Source organism: Falco punctatus (assembly GCF_963210335.1).
Source record: "Falco punctatus genome assembly, contig: scaffold_47, whole genome shotgun sequence".
In the NCBI taxonomy this organism is placed as follows: domain Eukaryota; kingdom Metazoa; phylum Chordata; class Aves; order Falconiformes; family Falconidae; genus Falco; species Falco punctatus.
In genome coordinates, this window is record NW_027660056.1 from 816,278 (window position 1) to 841,051 (window position 24,774).

Genomic DNA, 24,774 nt, shown 5'->3' on the forward strand with positions numbered 1-24,774 from the left:
GTCAGCGATGGCGATTCTGTCCACACCTCCTCTGCCCCCAAAGCTTCTGTCACTGATTGCAGTGACCCTCACAACACAGGACCAAGCACGGGAACAGGGCAACTCGGACAATGATTTTATTGACACTGATAAACCTTTTGATCCAGGTCCTATAGATCTGGAAAAGGGGCTAGACCTTTCCCCCACCCCCTTGTCTCTCCTGATGCATTGATTGTATTTTTGGGGAGGGTGAAAGGGAGTCTGAGGGATTGGTGACAGGAATGCAAGTGGGAAACACTTCAGTGATGGGTTTTGGGAGTCGCTATGGCATGTTCAGTATTTTGTCAGACAAATCAACCTCCAGAGTGGCAGCCTGTGCAATACGAGGCTGTTAAAGAGTTAAGCAAAGCAGTGCGGGAAGGGAGGATTCATGATACATTTGCTATGTCCCTTCTTGAAGTGATGGCAGAGCCTTATACGCTCACACTGCATGATTGGAAGTTATTGCTTTGTATGGTACTAACTGATACAGTATATGATGTGGTTATCTGATTTTTGTGAGCTATGTATAGTGGCCTTGATTGAAAACCTTAATCGGGGAATTGCTGTTAACTATGAGCAGTTGGCTGGAGAAAATTAATTGTGCCGATTCTGTGACTCAGGCAAGGTATCCCAGGGACAACTGTTTGCAAATGAATGAGACGGCTATTAAGGCAGTCCGGATGCGGGAGTCTTGCCACAGTCTTGCAGGGTCCTAGAGAGTCACTAACTGTAATACTAGCTTGATTGATTGGCTTCAGAATATTTTGCAACAAGTCGAACATCAGGAAGCTCAAGGGTTGCTTTTAAAACAACTAGCTGTGATAATGCCAATGAAAATTGTAAATGGGCAACTTTCACAATCGCAACCCCAACATGTGTCAAATGATTGTAACGCAGAACTCGGAGAAGACTGTAATTCTCAGGCTGAGTTCTGGAATGCAGCATAACAGATTTTTGCTTCTCTAATCTCTTCTGTAAGAACAGTACACGCTTTTAACTTGCTTAGTAAATTAGGCTGCTAGCTTGCTAAACAAAGTAATACTACAAATACTGTTCTTTTTTTTTCTGGCTTATTAACAGATGTTGATTCTGTCCATCATATGTTGCTACAGAACCGAGTTGCTATTGATTTTTATTATTAGCACAGGGACACAAGTGTGAAGACTTTGATAGGATGTGTTACGTGAATCTGAGTGACCACTGTGAATTAATTTACAAAAGTATACAAAACTCAAAAGCCTTAAAACAAAGATCTGCAACAGAGCCAGGGGCGGGATGCCTTTGGTCTCTTCTCACGGCTGGGAAACTTTGGGCCATGACTCAAAAGTATTACAGGATTTATTATAATTATCTTTAACCACCTTATTGATGTTTGCCTTATGTCTCCCATGCTTTTTTTTTCCTGTATTCAGTGTTTAGTTGATTGTAACGTAAAGCAGGTCATGGTCACCCAGCTACATACACCCTTTGCCTCCTTGCAACTAACAAGCAATAAAGGGGAGGATAGAGAATGTCTGAAGAGATATACAGGAGAGGAAAATGGGGAATGGCTGACCTAACAAGAGATGAGAGAACAGCTAGGTATTGTGAAGGAGAATAGGAAAGATAAACATGGTTATCTAGTGTTTAATAGGTGTCTGCATGCTTGTAGTGATATATAGCTGTGTAACTGCATGAATGATTTCTGCCCTGAGCCTGGTGGCGCATACAGCTGCGGTTTGTGTCCTGGCTCAGAGATGTAAATAGGGGCTTCTTTGTTACGGTAAAAGTGTTTCTCTTTGCATAAAAAAGAGAGGGAATGAAGGGAATGACCCCAGAGGTATGTTCAGAGAAGGCATGCTATGTTTCGAACTTTTTGACTGAACCAGTTCTTGTTTGGTGTGCCCTTCCACCTACGTATAATGTTAATCCAAAAGATGATACTGTTTACACTTTGAATGTCGATAATTGTCTTTCTGTAGATGCTATATGTAGTAGGAGGCTATGATGGGAACGTGTCGCAGCGGTTCTTCTCTTATCCAGAGTAACAGCAGGGAAAGCATTAAAGAGTTAAATCACCTTGTTTCGTAGGCAGTTAAGAATGTGGGTCAAAATTGCCACTGCTTTTTGTTGTTGGTTCAAGGACATGGCTGTGAGGATTTTGATGGTATGTGCTGCGTGGATTTTAGGCGCCCCATGGCAACAACATGTTGTCAAAATCTGAGAAAATGTCAGCCTTTTTTGGCATCCATTCAATCAATTGGCAGTATTGTTTGTTTGCTATTACCTTGGTTGCTGTCATGTTTGCAAGGGCCCTGCAGAACATGGCAAACCTGGTACTAGCTGTTCAAAAACAAAAAGGGGAAACTGTAAAATTGTACGGAACAGAGACGGTGGGTTATTTTGACACTGATAATATGTCTTAGTTGCTTTTTTATTTGTTCTATTACTTATACCTTGTTTTTACTCGTTCGGTTTCAAAGGTTCTTTTTGTGCAACAGGAAGGGGGGATGCAGGAGCGGTCTGCAAACTAGGACCGTGCATGGCAATCAGTTAGCTGAGGGGAATGTGCTCGAGCTTGTAGGTCACGAACCCTGGGAGGACGAGGAGTGTGAATAGACACAACAATTAACATGATGAGGCATGTTTACAGAGCACAGGGGAGTGGGAGACGGATGGCGCCAAGGAAAGATAACACCTTGCAGTTAATTGATGGTAGTTAACCACCAATCAGGGATTGCCTAGTATGCAAGGCTTAGCTTCAAGAACCAATCTGTTTAAAACGCGCAGCTTCTGAAAGTCTATAAAACCTCGTGCTTCTGTACAATAAATTGACATTTGCTTGCATCAAGCTGCGTCCCGTCTCTTCATTCGCCGCAAATTGGTGACCCCGACGTGATGCGTTTAAGGATCTAACGTGAAGGGCTCTCGAATCGCCTGACTGAGCGACATGCAGCGAGTCCCACAGAACTTTGAATGATCTGCTGAAAGGAAGCAGGAGCCGGCCAGAAATCCCTCCGGAGCTGAGAGGTGAGCTGTGGGAAATCCGTAATGGGGAATCAGGCTTCGTCCCCAGAAAGAGACGTATATGGACTCATGAAGGGTCTTCTAGTCAGGTCAGGGAGTCCGTGCCTCAGTTTCCTCAAATGGTGACCCCTATGGTGGTGTTCCGAAGCCTTGGAAGAATAAGGACGGAGCTGGTCGATAAAAAAGACAGCTCGTGAAGAGGGCTGTGTTCCGGAGGAGACGGCTTGGCTGAACGGTCGTCTTGCTGTCTGGACCAGGCGGGCAACCTAAACCCCGAGGATAACACCTGTATGCATCGAGACAGGTGAGCAGCCAAAAAACTTTAGAGACTTTGAAAGAATGAAAGTGTGTACATACAGCAGCCGATTGTATGATGCTGCCGCGGAGGGGAACTCCGTGTCGGGAATGCATTTAGCACCTTGGTGGCAAATTCTGACTACCCTTTGCCAAGTGTGGACTAATTCTACTAACGGTGCTAAACCAGAGGAAGCTGTAAATTCCACTGACAGCGCGACTCTTCTCAAGACGCCGTCAGCGATGGCGATTCTGTCCACACCTCCTCTGCCCCCAAAGCTTCTGTCACTGATTGCAGTGACCCTCACAACACAGGACCAAGCACGGGAACAGGGCAACTCGGACAATGATTTTATTGACACTGATAAACCTTTTGATCCAGGTCCTATAGATCTGGAAAAGGGGCTAGACCTTTCCCCCACCCCCTTGTCTCTCCTGATGCATTGATTGTATTTTTGGGGAGGGTGAAAGGGAGTCTGAGGGATTGGTGACAGGAATGCAAGTGGGAAACACTTCAGTGATGGGTTTTGGGAGTCGCTATGGCATGTTCAGTATTTTGTCAGACAAATCAACCTCCAGAGTGGCAGCCTGTGCAATACGAGGCTGTTAAAGAGTTAAGCAAAGCAGTGCGGGAAGGGAGGATTCATGATACATTTGCTATGTCCCTTCTTGAAGTGATGGCAGAGCCTTATACGCTCACACTGCATGATTGGAAGTTATTGCTTTGTATGGTACTAACTGATACAGTATATGATGTGGTTATCTGATTTTTGTGAGCTATGTATAGTGGCCTTGATTGAAAACCTTAATCGGGGAATTGCTGTTAACTATGAGCAGTTGGCTGGAGAAAATTAATTGTGCCGATTCTGTGACTCAGGCAAGGTATCCCAGGGACAACTGTTTGCAAATGAATGAGACGGCTATTAAGGCAGTCCGGATGCGGGAGTCTTGCCACAGTCTTGCAGGGTCCTAGAGAGTCACTAACTGTAATACTAGCTTGATTGATTGGCTTCAGAATATTTTGCAACAAGTCGAACATCAGGAAGCTCAAGGGTTGCTTTTAAAACAACTAGCTGTGATAATGCCAATGAAAATTGTAAATGGGCAACTTTCACAATCGCAACCCCAACATGTGTCAAATGATTGTAACGCAGAACTCGGAGAAGACTGTAATTCTCAGGCTGAGTTCTGGAATGCAGCATAACAGATTTTTGCTTCTCTAATCTCTTCTGTAAGAACAGTACACGCTTTTAACTTGCTTAGTAAATTAGGCTGCTAGCTTGCTAAACAAAGTAATACTACAAATACTGTTCTTTTTTTTTCTGGCTTATTAACAGATGTTGATTCTGTCCATCATATGTTGCTACAGAACCGAGTTGCTATTGATTTTTATTATTAGCACAGGGACACAAGTGTGAAGACTTTGATAGGATGTGTTACGTGAATCTGAGTGACCACTGTGAATTAATTTACAAAAGTATACAAAACTCAAAAGCCTTAAAACAAAGATCTGCAACAGAGCCAGGGGCGGGATGCCTTTGGTCTCTTCTCACGGCTGGGAAACTTTGGGCCATGACTCAAAAGTATTACAGGATTTATTATAATTATCTTTAACCACCTTATTGATGTTTGCCTTATGTCTCCCATGCTTTTTTTTTCCTGTATTCAGTGTTTAGTTGATTGTAACGTAAAGCAGGTCATGGTCACCCAGCTACATACACCCTTTGCCTCCTTGCAACTAACAAGCAATAAAGGGGAGGATAGAGAATGTCTGAAGAGATATACAGGAGAGGAAAATGGGGAATGGCTGACCTAACAAGAGATGAGAGAACAGCTAGGTATTGTGAAGGAGAATAGGAAAGATAAACATGGTTATCTAGTGTTTAATAGGTGTCTGCATGCTTGTAGTGATATATAGCTGTGTAACTGCATGAATGATTTCTGCCCTGAGCCTGGTGGCGCATACAGCTGCGGTTTGTGTCCTGGCTCAGAGATGTAAATAGGGGCTTCTTTGTTACGGTAAAAGTGTTTCTCTTTGCATAAAAAAGAGAGGGAATGAAGGGAATGACCCCAGAGGTATGTTCAGAGAAGGCATGCTATGTTTCGAACTTTTTGACTGAACCAGTTCTTGTTTGGTGTGCCCTTCCACCTACGTATAATGTTAATCCAAAAGATGATACTGTTTACACTTTGAATGTCGATAATTGTCTTTCTGTAGATGCTATATGTAGTAGGAGGCTATGATGGGAACGTGTCGCAGCGGTTCTTCTCTTATCCAGAGTAACAGCAGGGAAAGCATTAAAGAGTTAAATCACCTTGTTTGGTAGGCAGTTAAGAATGTGGGTCAAAATTGCCACTGCTTTTTGTTGTTGGTTCAAGGACATGGCTGTGAGGATTTTGATGGTATGTGCTGCGTGGATTTTAGGCGCCCCATGGCAACAACATGTTGTCAAAATCTGAGAAAATGTCAGCCTTTTTTGGCATCCATTCAATCAATTGGCAGTATTGTTTGTTTGCTATTACCTTGGTTGCTGTCATGTTTGCAAGGGCCCTGCAGAACATGGCAAACCTGGTACTAGCTGTTCAAAAACAAAAAGGGGAAACTGTAAAATTGTACGGAACAGAGACGGTGGGTTATTTTGACACTGATAATATGTCTTAGTTGCTTTTTTATTTGTTCTATTACTTATACCTTGTTTTTACTCGTTCGGTTTCAAAGGTTCTTTTTGTGCAACAGGAAGGGGGGATGCAGGAGCGGTCTGCAAACTAGGACCGTGCATGGCAATCAGTTAGCTGAGGGGAATGTGCTCGAGCTTGTAGGTCACGAACCCTGGGAGGACGAGGAGTGTGAATAGACACAACAATTAACATGATGAGGCATGTTTACAGAGCACAGGGGAGTGGGAGACGGATGGCGCCAAGGAAAGATAACACCTTGCAGTTAATTGATGGTAGTTAACCACCAATCAGGGATTGCCTAGTATGCAAGGCTTAGCTTCAAGAACCAATCTGTTTAAAACGCGCAGCTTCTGAAAGTCTATAAAACCTCGTGCTTCTGTACAATAAATTGACATTTGCTTGCATCAAGCTGCGTCCCGTCTCTTCATTCGCCGCAAATTGGTGACCCCGACGTGATGCGTTTAAGGATCTAACGTGAAGGGCTCTCGAATCGCCTGACTGAGCGACATGCAGCGAGTCCCACAGAACTTTGAATGATCTGCTGAAAGGAAGCAGGAGCCGGCCAGAAATCCCTCCGGAGCTGAGAGGTGAGCTGTGGGAAATCCGTAATGGGGAATCAGGCTTCGTCCCCAGAAAGAGACGTATATGGACTCATGAAGGGTCTTCTAGTCAGGTCAGGGAGTCCGTGCCTCAGTTTCCTCAAATGGTGACCCCTATGGTGGTGTTCCGAAGCCTTGGAAGAATAAGGACGGAGCTGGTCGATAAAAAAGACAGCTCGTGAAGAGGGCTGTGTTCCGGAGGAGACGGCTTGGCTGAACGGTCGTCTTGCTGTCTGGACCAGGCGGGCAACCTAAACCCCGAGGATAACACCTGTATGCATCGAGACAGGTGAGCAGCCAAAAAACTTTAGAGACTTTGAAAGAATGAAAGTGTGTACATACAGCAGCCGATTGTATGATGCTGCCGCGGAGGGGAACTCCGTGTCGGGAATGCATTTAGCACCTTGGTGGCAAATTCTGACTACCCTTTGCCAAGTGTGGACTAATTCTACTAACGGTGCTAAACCAGAGGAAGCTGTAAATTCCACTGACAGCGCGACTCTTCTCAAGACGCCGTCAGCGATGGCGATTCTGTCCACACCTCCTCTGCCCCCAAAGCTTCTGTCACTGATTGCAGTGACCCTCACAACACAGGACCAAGCACGGGAACAGGGCAACTCGGACAATGATTTTATTGACACTGATAAACCTTTTGATCCAGGTCCTATAGATCTGGAAAAGGGGCTAGACCTTTCCCCCACCCCCTTGTCTCTCCTGATGCATTGATTGTATTTTTGGGGAGGGTGAAAGGGAGTCTGAGGGATTGGTGACAGGAATGCAAGTGGGAAACACTTCAGTGATGGGTTTTGGGAGTCGCTATGGCATGTTCAGTATTTTGTCAGACAAATCAACCTCCAGAGTGGCAGCCTGTGCAATACGAGGCTGTTAAAGAGTTAAGCAAAGCAGTGCGGGAAGGGAGGATTCATGATACATTTGCTATGTCCCTTCTTGAAGTGATGGCAGAGCCTTATACGCTCACACTGCATGATTGGAAGTTATTGCTTTGTATGGTACTAACTGATACAGTATATGATGTGGTTATCTGATTTTTGTGAGCTATGTATAGTGGCCTTGATTGAAAACCTTAATCGGGGAATTGCTGTTAACTATGAGCAGTTGGCTGGAGAAAATTAATTGTGCCGATTCTGTGACTCAGGCAAGGTATCCCAGGGACAACTGTTTGCAAATGAATGAGACGGCTATTAAGGCAGTCCGGATGCGGGAGTCTTGCCACAGTCTTGCAGGGTCCTAGAGAGTCACTAACTGTAATACTAGCTTGATTGATTGGCTTCAGAATATTTTGCAACAAGTCGAACATCAGGAAGCTCAAGGGTTGCTTTTAAAACAACTAGCTGTGATAATGCCAATGAAAATTGTAAATGGGCAACTTTCACAATCGCAACCCCAACATGTGTCAAATGATTGTAACGCAGAACTCGGAGAAGACTGTAATTCTCAGGCTGAGTTCTGGAATGCAGCATAACAGATTTTTGCTTCTCTAATCTCTTCTGTAAGAACAGTACACGCTTTTAACTTGCTTAGTAAATTAGGCTGCTAGCTTGCTAAACAAAGTAATACTACAAATACTGTTCTTTTTTTTTCTGGCTTATTAACAGATGTTGATTCTGTCCATCATATGTTGCTACAGAACCGAGTTGCTATTGATTTTTATTATTAGCACAGGGACACAAGTGTGAAGACTTTGATAGGATGTGTTACGTGAATCTGAGTGACCACTGTGAATTAATTTACAAAAGTATACAAAACTCAAAAGCCTTAAAACAAAGATCTGCAACAGAGCCAGGGGCGGGATGCCTTTGGTCTCTTCTCACGGCTGGGAAACTTTGGGCCATGACTCAAAAGTATTACAGGATTTATTATAATTATCTTTAACCACCTTATTGATGTTTGCCTTATGTCTCCCATGCTTTTTTTTTCCTGTATTCAGTGTTTAGTTGATTGTAACGTAAAGCAGGTCATGGTCACCCAGCTACATACACCCTTTGCCTCCTTGCAACTAACAAGCAATAAAGGGGAGGATAGAGAATGTCTGAAGAGATATACAGGAGAGGAAAATGGGGAATGGCTGACCTAACAAGAGATGAGAGAACAGCTAGGTATTGTGAAGGAGAATAGGAAAGATAAACATGGTTATCTAGTGTTTAATAGGTGTCTGCATGCTTGTAGTGATATATAGCTGTGTAACTGCATGAATGATTTCTGCCCTGAGCCTGGTGGCGCATACAGCTGCGGTTTGTGTCCTGGCTCAGAGATGTAAATAGGGGCTTCTTTGTTACGGTAAAAGTGTTTCTCTTTGCATAAAAAAGAGAGGGAATGAAGGGAATGACCCCAGAGGTATGTTCAGAGAAGGCATGCTATGTTTCGAACTTTTTGACTGAACCAGTTCTTGTTTGGTGTGCCCTTCCACCTACGTATAATGTTAATCCAAAAGATGATACTGTTTACACTTTGAATGTCGATAATTGTCTTTCTGTAGATGCTATATGTAGTAGGAGGCTATGATGGGAACGTGTCGCAGCGGTTCTTCTCTTATCCAGAGTAACAGCAGGGAAAGCATTAAAGAGTTAAATCACCTTGTTTCGTAGGCAGTTAAGAATGTGGGTCAAAATTGCCACTGCTTTTTGTTGTTGGTTCAAGGACATGGCTGTGAGGATTTTGATGGTATGTGCTGCGTGGATTTTAGGCGCCCCATGGCAACAACATGTTGTCAAAATCTGAGAAAATGTCAGCCTTTTTTGGCATCCATTCAATCAATTGGCAGTATTGTTTGTTTGCTATTACCTTGGTTGCTGTCATGTTTGCAAGGGCCCTGCAGAACATGGCAAACCTGGTACTAGCTGTTCAAAAACAAAAAGGGGAAACTGTAAAATTGTACGGAACAGAGACGGTGGGTTATTTTGACACTGATAATATGTCTTAGTTGCTTTTTTATTTGTTCTATTACTTATACCTTGTTTTTACTCGTTCGGTTTCAAAGGTTCTTTTTGTGCAACAGGAAGGGGGGATGCAGGAGCGGTCTGCAAACTAGGACCGTGCATGGCAATCAGTTAGCTGAGGGGAATGTGCTCGAGCTTGTAGGTCACGAACCCTGGGAGGACGAGGAGTGTGAATAGACACAACAATTAACATGATGAGGCATGTTTACAGAGCACAGGGGAGTGGGAGACGGATGGCGCCAAGGAAAGATAACACCTTGCAGTTAATTGATGGTAGTTAACCACCAATCAGGGATTGCCTAGTATGCAAGGCTTAGCTTCAAGAACCAATCTGTTTAAAACGCGCAGCTTCTGAAAGTCTATAAAACCTCGTGCTTCTGTACAATAAATTGACATTTGCTTGCATCAAGCTGCGTCCCGTCTCTTCATTCGCCGCAAATTGGTGACCCCGACGTGATGCGTTTAAGGATCTAACGTGAAGGGCTCTCGAATCGCCTGACTGAGCGACATGCAGCGCGTCCCACAGAACTTTGAATGATCTGCTGAAAGGAAGCAGGAGCCGGCCAGAAATCCCTCCGGAGCTGAGAGGTGAGCTGTGGGAAATCCGTAATGGGGAATCAGGCTTCGTCCCCAGAAAGAGACGTATATGGACTCATGAAGGGTCTTCTAGTCAGGTCAGGGAGTCCGTGCCTCAGTTTCCTCAAATGGTGACCCCTATGGTGGTGTTCCGAAGCCTTGGAAGAATAAGGACGGAGCTGGTCGATAAAAAAGACAGCTCGTGAAGAGGGCTGTGTTCCGGAGGAGACGGCTTGGCTGAACGGTCGTCTTGCTGTCTGGACCAGGCGGGCAACCTAAACCCCGAGGATAACACCTGTATGCATCGAGACAGGTGAGCAGCCAAAAAACTTTAGAGACTTTGAAAGAATGAAAGTGTGTACATACAGCAGCCGATTGTATGATGCTGCCGCGGAGGGGAACTCCGTGTCGGGAATGCATTTAGCACCTTGGTGGCAAATTCTGACTACCCTTTGCCAAGTGTGGACTAATTCTACTAACGGTGCTAAACCAGAGGAAGCTGTAAATTCCACTGACAGCGCGACTCTTCTCAAGACGCCGTCAGCGATGGCGATTCTGTCCACACCTCCTCTGCCCCCAAAGCTTCTGTCACTGATTGCAGTGACCCTCACAACACAGGACCAAGCACGGGAACAGGGCAACTCGGACAATGATTTTATTGACACTGATAAACCTTTTGATCCAGGTCCTATAGATCTGGAAAAGGGGCTAGACCTTTCCCCCACCCCCTTGTCTCTCCTGATGCATTGATTGTATTTTTGGGGAGGGTGAAAGGGAGTCTGAGGGATTGGTGACAGGAATGCAAGTGGGAAACACTTCAGTGATGGGTTTTGGGAGTCGCTATGGCATGTTCAGTATTTTGTCAGACAAATCAACCTCCAGAGTGGCAGCCTGTGCAATACGAGGCTGTTAAAGAGTTAAGCAAAGCAGTGCGGGAAGGGAGGATTCATGATACATTTGCTATGTCCCTTCTTGAAGTGATGGCAGAGCCTTATACGCTCACACTGCATGATTGGAAGTTATTGCTTTGTATGGTACTAACTGATACAGTATATGATGTGGTTATCTGATTTTTGTGAGCTATGTATAGTGGCCTTGATTGAAAACCTTAATCGGGGAATTGCTGTTAACTATGAGCAGTTGGCTGGAGAAAATTAATTGTGCCGATTCTGTGACTCAGGCAAGGTATCCCAGGGACAACTGTTTGCAAATGAATGAGACGGCTATTAAGGCAGTCCGGATGCGGGAGTCTTGCCACAGTCTTGCAGGGTCCTAGAGAGTCACTAACTGTAATACTAGCTTGATTGATTGGCTTCAGAATATTTTGCAACAAGTCGAACATCAGGAAGCTCAAGGGTTGCTTTTAAAACAACTAGCTGTGATAATGCCAATGAAAATTGTAAATGGGCAACTTTCACAATCGCAACCCCAACATGTGTCAAATGATTGTAACGCAGAACTCGGAGAAGACTGTAATTCTCAGGCTGAGTTCTGGAATGCAGCATAACAGATTTTTGCTTCTCTAATCTCTTCTGTAAGAACAGTACACGCTTTTAACTTGCTTAGTAAATTAGGCTGCTAGCTTGCTAAACAAAGTAATACTACAAATACTGTTCTTTTTTTTTCTGGCTTATTAACAGATGTTGATTCTGTCCATCATATGTTGCTACAGAACCGAGTTGCTATTGATTTTTATTATTAGCACAGGGACACAAGTGTGAAGACTTTGATAGGATGTGTTACGTGAATCTGAGTGACCACTGTGAATTAATTTACAAAAGTATACAAAACTCAAAAGCCTTAAAACAAAGATCTGCAACAGAGCCAGGGGCGGGATGCCTTTGGTCTCTTCTCACGGCTGGGAAACTTTGGGCCATGACTCAAAAGTATTACAGGATTTATTATAATTATCTTTAACCACCTTATTGATGTTTGCCTTATGTCTCCCATGCTTTTTTTTTCCTGTATTCAGTGTTTAGTTGATTGTAACGTAAAGCAGGTCATGGTCACCCAGCTACATACACCCTTTGCCTCCTTGCAACTAACAAGCAAAAAAGGGGAGGATAGAGAATGTCTGAAGAGATATACAGGAGAGGAAAATGGGGAATGGCTGACCTAACAAGAGATGAGAGAACAGCTAGGTATTGTGAAGGAGAATAGGAAAGATAAACATGGTTATCTAGTGTTTAATAGGTGTCTGCATGCTTGTAGTGATATATAGCTGTGTAACTGCATGAATGATTTCTGCCCTGAGCCTGGTGGCGCATACAGCTGCGGTTTGTGTCCTGGCTCAGAGATGTAAATAGGGGCTTCTTTGTTACGGTAAAAGTGTTTCTCTTTGCATAAAAAAGAGAGGGAATGAAGGGAATGACCCCAGAGGTATGTTCAGAGAAGGCATGCTATGTTTCGAACTTTTTGACTGAACCAGTTCTTGTTTGGTGTGCCCTTCCACCTACGTATAATGTTAATCCAAAAGATGATACTGTTTACACTTTGAATGTCGATAATTGTCTTTCTGTAGATGCTATATGTAGTAGGAGGCTATGATGGGAACGTGTCGCAGCGGTTCTTCTCTTATCCAGAGTAACAGCAGGGAAAGCATTAAAGAGTTAAATCACCTTGTTTGGTAGGCAGTTAAGAATGTGGGTCAAAATTGCCACTGCTTTTTGTTGTTGGTTCAAGGACATGGCTGTGAGGATTTTGATGGTATGTGCTGCGTGGATTTTAGGCGCCCCATGGCAACAACATGTTGTCAAAATCTGAGAAAATGTCAGCCTTTTTTGGCATCCATTCAATCAATTGGCAGTATTGTTTGTTTGCTATTACCTTGGTTGCTGTCATGTTTGCAAGGGCCCTGCAGAACATGGCAAACCTGGTACTAGCTGTTCAAAAACAAAAAGGGGAAACTGTAAAATTGTACGGAACAGAGACGGTGGGTTATTTTGACACTGATAATATGTCTTAGTTGCTTTTTTATTTGTTCTATTACTTATACCTTGTTTTTACTCGTTCGGTTTCAAAGGTTCTTTTTGTGCAACAGGAAGGGGGGATGCAGGAGCGGTCTGCAAACTAGGACCGTGCATGGCAATCAGTTAGCTGAGGGGAATGTGCTCGAGCTTGTAGGTCACGAACCCTGGGAGGACGAGGAGTGTGAATAGACACAACAATTAACATGATGAGGCATGTTTACAGAGCACAGGGGAGTGGGAGACGGATGGCGCCAAGGAAAGATAACACCTTGCAGTTAATTGATGGTAGTTAACCACCAATCAGGGATTGCCTAGTATGCAAGGCTTAGCTTCAAGAACCAATCTGTTTAAAACGCGCAGCTTCTGAAAGTCTATAAAACCTCGTGCTTCTGTACAATAAATTGACATTTGCTTGCATCAAGCTGCGTCCCGTCTCTTCATTCGCCGCAAATTGGTGACCCCGACGTGATGCGTTTAAGGATCTAACGTGAAGGGCTCTCGAATCGCCTGACTGAGCGACATGCAGCGAGTCCCACAGAACTTTGAATGATCTGCTGAAAGGAAGCAGGAGCCGGCCAGAAATCCCTCCGGAGCTGAGAGGTGAGCTGTGGGAAATCCGTAATGGGGAATCAGGCTTCGTCCCCAGAAAGAGACGTATATGGACTCATGAAGGGTCTTCTAGTCAGGTCAGGGAGTCCGTGCCTCAGTTTCCTCAAATGGTGACCCCTATGGTGGTGTTCCGAAGCCTTGGAAGAATAAGGACGGAGCTGGTCGATAAAAAAGACAGCTCGTGAAGAGGGCTGTGTTCCGGAGGAGACGGCTTGGCTGAACGGTCGTCTTGCTGTCTGGACCAGGCGGGCAACCTAAACCCCGAGGGTAACACCTGTATGCATCGAGACAGGTGAGCAGCCAAAAAACTTTAGAGACTTTGAAAGAATGAAAGTGTGTACATACAGCAGCCGATTGTATGATGCTGCCGCGGAGGGGAACTCCGTGTCGGGAATGCATTTAGCACCTTGGTGGCAAATTCTGACTACCCTTTGCCAAGTGTGGACTAATTCTACTAACGGTGCTAAACCAGAGGAAGCTGTAAATTCCACTGACAGCGCGACTCTTCTCAAGACGCCGTCAGCGATGGCGATTCTGTCCACACCTCCTCTGCCCCCAAAGCTTCTGTCACTGATTGCAGTGACCCTCACAACACAGGACCAAGCACGGGAACAGGGCAACTCGGACAATGATTTTATTGACACTGATAAACCTTTTGATCCAGGTCCTATAGATCTGGAAAAGGGGCTAGACCTTTCCCCCACCCCCTTGTCTCTCCTGATGCATTGATTGTATTTTTGGGGAGGGTGAAAGGGAGTCTGAGGGATTGGTGACAGGAATGCAAGTGGGAAACACTTCAGTGATGGGTTTTGGGAGTCGCTATGGCATGTTCAGTATTTTGTCAGACAAATCAACCTCCAGAGTGGCAGCCAGTGCAATACGAGGCTGTTAAAGAGTTAAGCAAAGCAGTGCGGGAAGGGAGGATTCATGATACATTTGCTATGTCCCTTCTTGAAGTGATGGCAGAGCCTTATACGCTCACACTGCATGATTGGAAGTTATTGCTTTGTATGGTACTAACTGATACAGTATATGATGTGGTTATCTGATTTTTGTGAGCTATGTATAGTGGCCTTGATTGAAAACCTTAATCGGGGAATTGCTGTTAACTATGAGCAGTTGGCTGGAGAAAATTAATTGCGCCGATTCTGTGACTCAGGCAAGGTATCCCAGGGACAACTGTTTGCAAATGAATGAGACGGCTATTAAGGCAGTCCGGATGCGGGAGTCTTGCCACAGTCTTGCAGGGTCCTAGAGAGTCACTAACTGTAATACTAGCTTGATTGATTGGCTTCAGAATATTTTGCAACAAGTCGAACATCAGGAAGCTCAAGGGTTGCTTTTAAAACAACTAGCTGTGATAATGCCAATGAAAATTGTAAATGGGCAACTTTCACAATCGCAACCCCAACATGTGTCAAATGATTGTAACGCAGAACTCGGAGAAGACTGTAATTCTCAGGCTGAGTTCTGGAATGCAGCATAACAGATTTTTGCTTCTCTAATCTCTTCTGTAAGAACAGTACACGCTTTTAACTTGCTTAGTAAATTAGGCTGCTAGCTTGCTAAACAAAGTAATACTACAAATACTGTTCTTTTTTTTTCTGGCTTATTAACAGATGTTGATTCTGTCCATCATATGTTGCTACAGAACCGAGTTGCTATTGATTTTTATTATTAGCACAGGGACACAAGTGTGAAGACTTTGATAGGATGTGTTACGTGAATCTGAGTGACCACTGTGAATTAATTTACAAAAGTATACAAAACTCAAAAGCCTTAAAACAAAGATCTGCAACAGAGCCAGGGGCGGGATGCCTTTGGTCTCTTCTCACGGCTGGGAAACTTTGGGCCATGACTCAAAAGTATTACAGGATTTATTATAATTATCTTTAACCACCTTATTGATGTTTGCCTTATGTCTCCCATGCTTTTTTTTTCCTGTATTCAGTGTTTAGTTGATTGTAACGTAAAGCAGGTCATGGTCACCCAGCTACATACACCCTTTGCCTCCTTGCAACTAACAAGCAAAAAAGGGGAGGATAGAGAATGTCTGAAGAGATATACAGGAGAGGAAAATGGGGAATGGCTGACCTAACAAGAGATGAGAGAACAGCTAGGTATTGTGAAGGAGAATAGGAAAGATAAACATGGTTATCTAGTGTTTAATAGGTGTCTGCATGCTTGTAGTGATATATAGCTGTGTAACTGCATGAATGATTTCTGCCCTGAGCCTGGTGGCGCATACAGCTGCGGTTTGTGTCCTGGCTCAGAGATGTAAATAGGGGCTTCTTTGTTACGGTAAAAGTGTTTCTCTTTGCATAAAAAAGAGAGGGAATGAAGGGAATGACCCCAGAGGTATGTTCAGAGAAGGCATGCTATGTTTCGAACTTTTTGACTGAACCAGTTCTTGTTTGGTGTGCCCTTCCACCTACGTATAATGTTAATCCAAAAGATGATACTGTTTACACTTTGAATGTCGATAATTGTCTTTCTGTAGATGCTATATGTAGTAGGAGGCTATGATGGGAACGTGTCGCAGCGGTTCTTCTCTTATCCAGAGTAACAGCAGGGAAAGCATTAAAGAGTTAAATCACCTTGTTTGGTAGGCAGTTAAGAATGTGGGTCAAAATTGCCACTGCTTTTTGTTGTTGGTTCAAGGACATGGCTGTGAGGATTTTGATGGTATGTGCTGCGTGGATTTTAGGCGCCCCATGGCAACAACATGTTGTCAAAATCTGAGAAAATGTCAGCCTTTTTTGGCATCCATTCAATCAATTGGCAGTATTGTTTGTTTGCTATTACCTTGGTTGCTGTCATGTTTGCAAGGGCCCTGCAGAACATGGCAAACCTGGTACTAGCTGTTCAAAAACAAAAAGGGGAAATTGTAAAATTGTACGGAACAGAGACGGTGGGTTATTTTGACACTGATAATATGTCTTAGTTGCTTTTTTATTAGTTCTATTACTTATACCTTGTTTTTACTCGTTCGGTTTCAAAGGTTCTTTTTGTGCAACAGGAAGGGGGGATGCAGGAGCGGTCTGCAAACTAGGACCGTGCATGGCAATCAGTTAGCTGAGGGGAATGTGCTCGAGCTTGTAGGTCACGAACCCTGGGAGGACGAGGAGTGTGAATAGACACAACAATTAACATGATGAGGCATGTTTACAGAGCACAGGGGAGTGGGAGACGGATGGCGCCAAGGAAAGATAACACCTTGCAGTTAATTGATGGTAGTTAACCACCAATCAGGGATTGCCTAGTATGCAAGGCTTAGCTTCAAGAACCAATCTGTTTAAAACGCGCAGCTTCTGAAAGTCTATAAAACCTCGTGCTTCTGTACAATAAATTGACATTTGCTTGCATCAAGCTGCGTCCCGTCTCTTCATTCGCCGCAAATTGGTGACCCCGACGTGATGCGTTTAAGGATCTAACGTGAAGGGCTCTCGAATCGCCTGACTGAGCGACATGCAGCGCGTCCCACAGAACTTTGAATGATCTGCTGAAAGGAAGCAGGAGCCGGCCAGAAATCCCTCCGGAGCTGAGAGGTGAGCTGTGGGAAATCCGTAATGGGGAATCAGGCTTCGTCCCCAGAAAGAGACGTATATGGACTCATGAAGGGTCTTCTAGTCAGGTCAGGGAGTCCGTGCCTCAGTTTCCTCAAATGGTGACCCCTATGGTGGTGTTCCGAAGCCTTGGAAGAATAAGGACGGAGCTGGTCGATAAAAAAGACAGCTCGTGAAGAGGGCTGTGTTCCGGAGGAGACGGCTTGGCTGAACGGTCGTCTTGCTGTCTGGACCAGGCGGGCAACCTAAACCCCGAGGGTAACACCTGTATGCATCGAGACAGGTGAGCAGCCAAAAAACTTTAGAGACTTTGAAAGAATGAAAGTGTGTACATACAGCAGCCGATTGTATGATGCTGCCGCGGAGGGGAACTCCGTGTCGGGAATGCATTTAGCACCTTGGTGGCAAATTCTGACTACCCTTTGCCAAGTGTGGACTAATTCTACTAACGGTGCTAAACCAGAGGAAGCTGTAAATTCCACTGACAGCGCGACTCTTCTCAAGACGCCGTCAGCGATGGCGATTCTGTCCACACCTCCTCTGCCCCCAAAGCTTCTGTCACTGATTGCAGTGACCCTCACAACACAGGACCAAGCACGGGAACAGGGCAACTCGGACAATGATTTTATTGACACTGATAAACCTTTTGATCCAGGTCCTATAGATCTGGAAAAGGGGCTAGACCTTTCCCCCACCCCCTTGTCTCTCCTGATGCATTGATTGTATTTTTGGGGAGGGTGAAAGGGAGTCTGAGGGATTGGTGACAGGAATGCAAGTGGGAAACACGTCAGTGATGGGTTTTGGGAGTCGCTATGGCATGTTCAGTATTTTGTCAGACAAATCAACCTCCAGAGTGGCAGCCAGTGCAATACGAGGCTGTTAAAGAGTTAAGCAAAGCAGTGCGGGAAGGGAGGATTCATGATACATTTGCTATGTCCCTTCTTGAAGTGATGGCAGAGCCTTATACGCTCACACTGCATGATTGGAAGTTATTGCTTTGTATGGTACTAACTGATACAGTATATGATGTGGTTATCTGATTTTTGTGAGCTATGTATAGTGGCCTTGATTGAAAACCTTAATCGGGGAATTGCTGTTAACTATGAGCAGTTGGCTGGAGAAAATTAATTGCGCCGATTCTGTGACTCAGGCAAGGTATCCCAGGGACAACTGTTTGCAAATGAATGAGACGGCTATTAAGGCAGTCCGGATGCGGGAGTCTTGCCACAGTCTTGCAGGGTCCTAGAGAGTCACTAACTGTAATACTAGCTTGATTGATTGGCTTCAGAATATTTTGCAACAAGTCGAACATCAGGAAGCTCAAGGGTTGCTTTTAAAACAACTAGCTGTGATAATGCCAATGAAAATTGTAAATGGGCAACTTTCACAATCGCAACCCCAACATGTGTCAAATGATTGTAACGCAGAACTCGGAGAAGACTGTAATTCTCAGGCTGAGTTCTGGAATGCAGCATAACAGATTTTTGCTTCTCTAATCTCTTCTGTAAGAACAGTACACGCTTTTAACTTGCTTAGTAAATTAGGCTGCTAGCTTGCTAAACAAAGTAATACTACAAATACTGTTCTTTTTTTTTCTGGCTTATTAACAGATGTTGATTCTGTCCATCATATGTTGCTACAGAACCGAGTTGCTATTGATTTTTATTATTAGCACAGGGACACAAGTGTGAAGACTTTGATAGGATGTGTTACGTGAATCTGAGTGACCACTGTGAATTAATTTACAAAAGTATACAAAACTCAAAAGCCTTAAAACAAAGATCTGCAACAGAGCCAGGGGCGGGATGCCTTTGGTCTCTTCTCACGGCTGGGAAACTTTGGGCCATGACTCAAAAGTATTACAGGATTTATTATAATTATCTTTAACCACCTTATTGATGTTTGCCTTATGTCTCCCATGCTTTTTTTTTCCTGTATTCAGTGTTTAGTTGATTGTAACGTAAAGCAGGTCATGGTCACCCAGCTACATACACCCTTTGCCTCCTTGCAACTAACAAGCAATAAAGGGGAGGATAGAGAATGTCTGAAGAGATATACAGGAGAGGAAAATGGGGAATGGCTGACCTAACAAGAGATGAGAGAACAGCTAGGTATTGTGAAGGAGAATAGGAAAGATAAACATGGTTATCTAGTGTTTAATAGGTGTCTGCATGCTTGTAGTGATATATAGCTGTGTAACTGCATGAATGATTTCTGCCCTGAGCCTGGTGGCGCATACAGCTGCGGTTTGTGTCCTGGCTCAGAGATGTAAATAGGGGCTTCTTTGTTACGGTAAAAGTGTTTCTCTTTGCATAAAAAAGAGAGGGAATGAAGGGAATGACCCCAGAGGTATGTTCAGAGAAGGCATGCTATGTTTCGAACTTTTTGACTGAACCAGTTCTTGTTTGGTGTGCCCTTCCACCTACGTATAATGTTAATCCAAAAGATGATACTGTTTACACTTTGAATGTCGATAATTGTCTTTCTGTAGATGCTATATGTAGTAGGAGGCTATGATGGGAACGTGTCGCAGCGGTTCTTCTCTTATCCAGAGTAACAGCAGGGAAAGCATTAAAGAGTTAAATCACCTTGTTTGGTAGGCAGTTAAGAATGTGGGTCAAAATTGCCACTGCTTTTTGTTGTTGGTTCAAGGACATGGCTGTGAGGATTTTGATGGTATGTGCTGCGTGGATTTTAGGCGCCCCATGGCAACAACATGTTGTCAAAATCTGAGAAAATGTCAGCCTTTTTTGGCATCCATTCAATCAATTGGCAGTATTGTTTGTTTGCTATTACCTTGGTTGCTGTCATGTTTGCAAGGGCCCTGCAGAACATGGCAAACCTGGTACTAGCTGTTCAAAAACAAAAAGGGGAAATTGTAAAATTGTACGGAACAGAGACGGTGGGTTATTTTGACACTGATAATATGTCTTAGTTGCTTTTTTATTAGTTCTATTACTTATACCTTGTTTTTACTCGTTCGGTTTCAAAGGTTCTTTTTGTGCAACAGGAAGGGGGGATGCAGGAGCGGTCTGCAAACTAGGACCGTGCATGGCAATCAGTTAGCTGAGGGGAATGTGCTCGAGCTTGTAGGTCACGAACCCTGGGAGGACGAGGAGTGTGAATAGACACAACAATTAACATGATGAGGCATGTTTACAGAGCACAGGGGAGTGGGAGACGGATGGCGCCAAGGAAAGATAACACCTTGCAGTTAATTGATGGTAGTTAACCACCAATCAGGGATTGCCTAGTATGCAAGGCTTAGCTTCAAGAACCAATCTGTTTAAAACGCGCAGCTTCTGAAAGTCTATAAAACCTCGTGCTTCTGTACAATAAATTGACATTTGCTTGCATCAAGCTGCGTCCCGTCTCTTCATTCGCCGCAAATTGGTGACCCCGACGTGATGCGTTTAAGGATCTAACGTGAAGGGCTCTCGAATCGCCTGACTGAGCGACATGCAGCGCGTCCCACAGAACTTTGAATGATCTGCTGAAAGGAAGCAGGAGCCGGCCAGAAATCCCTCCGGAGCTGAGAGGTGAGCTGTGGGAAATCCGTAATGGGGAATCAGGCTTCGTCCCCAGAAAGAGACGTATATGGACTCATGAAGGGTCTTCTAGTCAGGTCAGGGAGTCCGTGCCTCAGTTTCCTCAAATGGTGACCCCTATGGTGGTGTTCCGAAGCCTTGGAAGAATAAGGACGGAGCTGGTCGATAAAAAAGACAGCTCGTGAAGAGGGCTGTGTTCCGGAGGAGACGGCTTGGCTGAACGGTCGTCTTGCTGTCTGGACCAGGCGGGCAACCTAAACCCCGAGGATAACACCTGTATGCATCGAGACAGGTGAGCAGCCAAAAAACTTTAGAGACTTTGAAAGAATGAAAGTGTGTACATACAGCAGCCGATTGTATGATGCTGCCGCGGAGGGGAACTCCGTGTCGGGAATGCATTTAGCACCTTGGTGGCAAATTCTGACTACCCTTTGCCAAGTGTGGACTAATTCTACTAACGGTGCTAAACCAGAGGAAGCTGTAAATTCCACTGACAGCGCGACTCTTCTCAAGACGCCGTCAGCGATGGCGATTCTGTCCACACCTCCTCTGCCCCCAAAGCTTCTGTCACTGATTGCAGTGACCCTCACAACACAGGACCAAGCACGGGAACAGGGCAACTCGGACAATGATTTTATTGACACTGATAAACCTTTTGATCCAGGTCCTATAGATCTGGAAAAGGGGCTAGACCTTTCCCCCACCCCCTTGTCTCTCCTGATGCATTGATTGTATTTTTGGGGAGGGTGAAAGGGAGTCTGAGGGATTGGTGACAGGAATGCAAGTGGGAAACACTTCAGTGATGGGTTTTGGGAGTCGCTATGGCATGTTCAGTATTTTGTCAGACAAATCAACCTCCAGAGTGGCAGCCTGTGCAATACGAGGCTGTTAAAGAGTTAAGCAAAGCAGTGCGGGAAGGGAGGATTCATGATACATTTGCTATGTCCCTTCTTGAAGTGATGGCAGAGCCTTATACGCTCACACTGCATGATTGGAAGTTATTGCTTTGTATGGTACTAACTGATACAGTATATGATGTGGTTATCTGATTTTTGTGAGCTATGTATAGTGGCCTTGATTGAAAACCTTAATCGGGGAATTGCTGTTAACTATGAGCAGTTGGCTGGAGAAAATTAATTGTGCCGATTCTGTGACTCAGGCAAGGTATCCCAGGGACAACTGTTTGCAAATGAATGAGACGGCTATTAAGGCAGTCCGGATGCGGGAGTCTTGCCACAGTCTTGCAGGGTCCTAGAGAGTCACTAACTGTAATACTAACTTGATTGATTGGCTTCAGAATATTTTGCAACAAGTCGAACATCAGGAAGTTCAAGGGTTGCTTTTAAAACAACTAGCTGTGATAATGCCAATGAAAATTGTAAATGGGCAACTTTCACAATCGCAACCCCAACATGTGTCAAATGATTGTAACGCAGAACTCGGAGAAGACTGTAATTCTCAGGCTGAGTTCTGGAATGCAGCATAACAGATTTTTGCTTCTCTAATCTCTTCTGTAAGAACAGTACACGCTTTTAACTTGCTTAGTAAATTAGGCTGCTAGCTTGCTAAACAAAGTAATACTACAAATACTGTTCTTTTTTTTTCTGGCTTATTAACAGATGTTGATTCTGTCCATCATATGTTGCTACAGAACCGAGTTGCTATTGATTTTTATTATTAGCACAGGGACACAAGTGTGAAGACTTTGATAGGATGTGTTACGTGAATCTGAGTGACCACTGTGAATTAATTTACAAAAGTATACAAAACTCAAAAGCCTTAAAACAAAGATCTGCAACAGAGCCAGGGGCGGGATGCCTTTGGTCTCTTCTCACGGCTGGGAAACTTTGGGCCATGACTCAAAAGTATTACAGGATTTATTATAATTATCTTTAACCACCTTATTGATGTTTGCCTTATGTCTCCCATGCTTTTTTTTTCCTGTATTCAGTGTTTAGTTGATTGTAACGTAAAGCAGGTCATGGTCACCCAGCTACATACACCCTTTGCCTCCTTGCAACTAACAAGCAATAAAGGGGAGGATAGAGAATGTCTGAAGAGATATACAGGAGAGGAAAATGGGGAATGGCTGACCTAACAAGAGATGAGAGAACAGCTAGGTATTGTGAAGGAGAATAGGAAAGATAAACATGGTTATCTAGTGTTTAATAGGTGTCTGCATGCTTGTAGTGATATATAGCTGTGTAACTGCATGAATGATTTCTGCCCTGAGCCTGGTGGCGCATACAGCTGCGGTTTGTGTCCTGGCTCAGAGATGTAAATAGGGGCTTCTTTGTTACGGTAAAAGTGTTTCTCTTTGCATAAAAAAGAGAGGGAATGAAGGGAATGACCCCAGAGGTATGTTCAGAGAAGGCATGCTATGTTTCGAACTTTTTGACTGAACCAGTTCTTGTTTGGTGTGCCCTTCCACCTACGTATAATGTTAATCCAAAAGATGATACTGTTTACACTTTGAATGTCGATAATTGTCTTTCTGTAGATGCTATATGTAGTAGGAGGCTATGATGGGAACGTGTCGCAGCGGTTCTTCTCTTATCCAGAGTAACAGCAGGGAAAGCATTAAAGAGTTAAATCACCTTGTTTGGTAGGCAGTTAAGAATGTGGGTCAAAATTGCCACTGCTTTTTGTTGTTGGTTCAAGGACATGGCTGTGAGGATTTTGATGGTATGTGCTGCGTGGATTTTAGGCGCCCCATGGCAACAACATGTTGTCAAAATCTGAGAAAATGTCAGCCTTTTTTGGCATCCATTCAATCAATTGGCAGTATTGTTTGTTTGCTATTACCTTGGTTGCTGTCATGTTTGCAAGGGCCCTGCAGAACATGGCAAACCTGGTACTAGCTGTTCAAAAACAAAAAGGGGAAATTGTAAAATTGTACGGAACAGAGACGGTGGGTTATTTTGACACTGATAATATGTCTTAGTTGCTTTTTTATTAGTTCTATTACTTATACCTTGTTTTTACTCGTTCGGTTTCAAAGGTTCTTTTTGTGCAACAGGAAGGGGGGATGCAGGAGCGGTCTGCAAACTAGGACCGTGCATGGCAATCAGTTAGCTGAGGGGAATGTGCTCGAGCTTGTAGGTCACGAACCCTGGGAGGACGAGGAGTGTGAATAGACACAACAATTAACATGATGAGGCATGTTTACAGAGCACAGGGGAGTGGGAGACGGATGGCGCCAAGGAAAGATAACACCTTGCAGTTAATTGATGGTAGTTAACCACCAATCAGGGATTGCCTAGTATGCAAGGCTTAGCTTCAAGAACCAATCTGTTTAAAACGCGCAGCTTCTGAAAGTCTATAAAACCTCGTGCTTCTGTACAATAAATTGACATTTGCTTGCATCAAGCTGCGTCCCGTCTCTTCATTCGCCGCAAATTGGTGACCCCGACGTGATGCGTTTAAGGATCTAACGTGAAGGGCTCTCGAATCGCCTGACTGAGCGACATGCAGCGCGTCCCACAGAACTTTGAATGATCTGCTGAAAGGAAGCAGGAGCCGGCCAGAAATCCCTCCGGAGCTGAGAGGTGAGCTGTGGGAAATCCGTAATGGGGAATCAGGCTTCGTCCCCAGAAAGAGACGTATATGGACTCATGAAGGGTCTTCTAGTCAGGTCAGGGAGTCCGTGCCTCAGTTTCCTCAAATGGTGACCCCTATGGTGGTGTTCCGAAGCCTTGGAAGAATAAGGACGGAGCTGGTCGATAAAAAAGACAGCTCGTGAAGAGGGCTGTGTTCCGGAGGAGACGGCTTGGCTGAACGGTCGTCTTGCTGTCTGGACCAGGCGGGCAACCTAAACCCCGAGGATAACACCTGTATGCATCGAGACAGGTGAGCAGCCAAAAAACTTTAGAGACTTTGAAAGAATGAAAGTGTGTACATACAGCAGCCGATTGTATGATGCTGCCGCGGAGGGGAACTCCGTGTCGGGA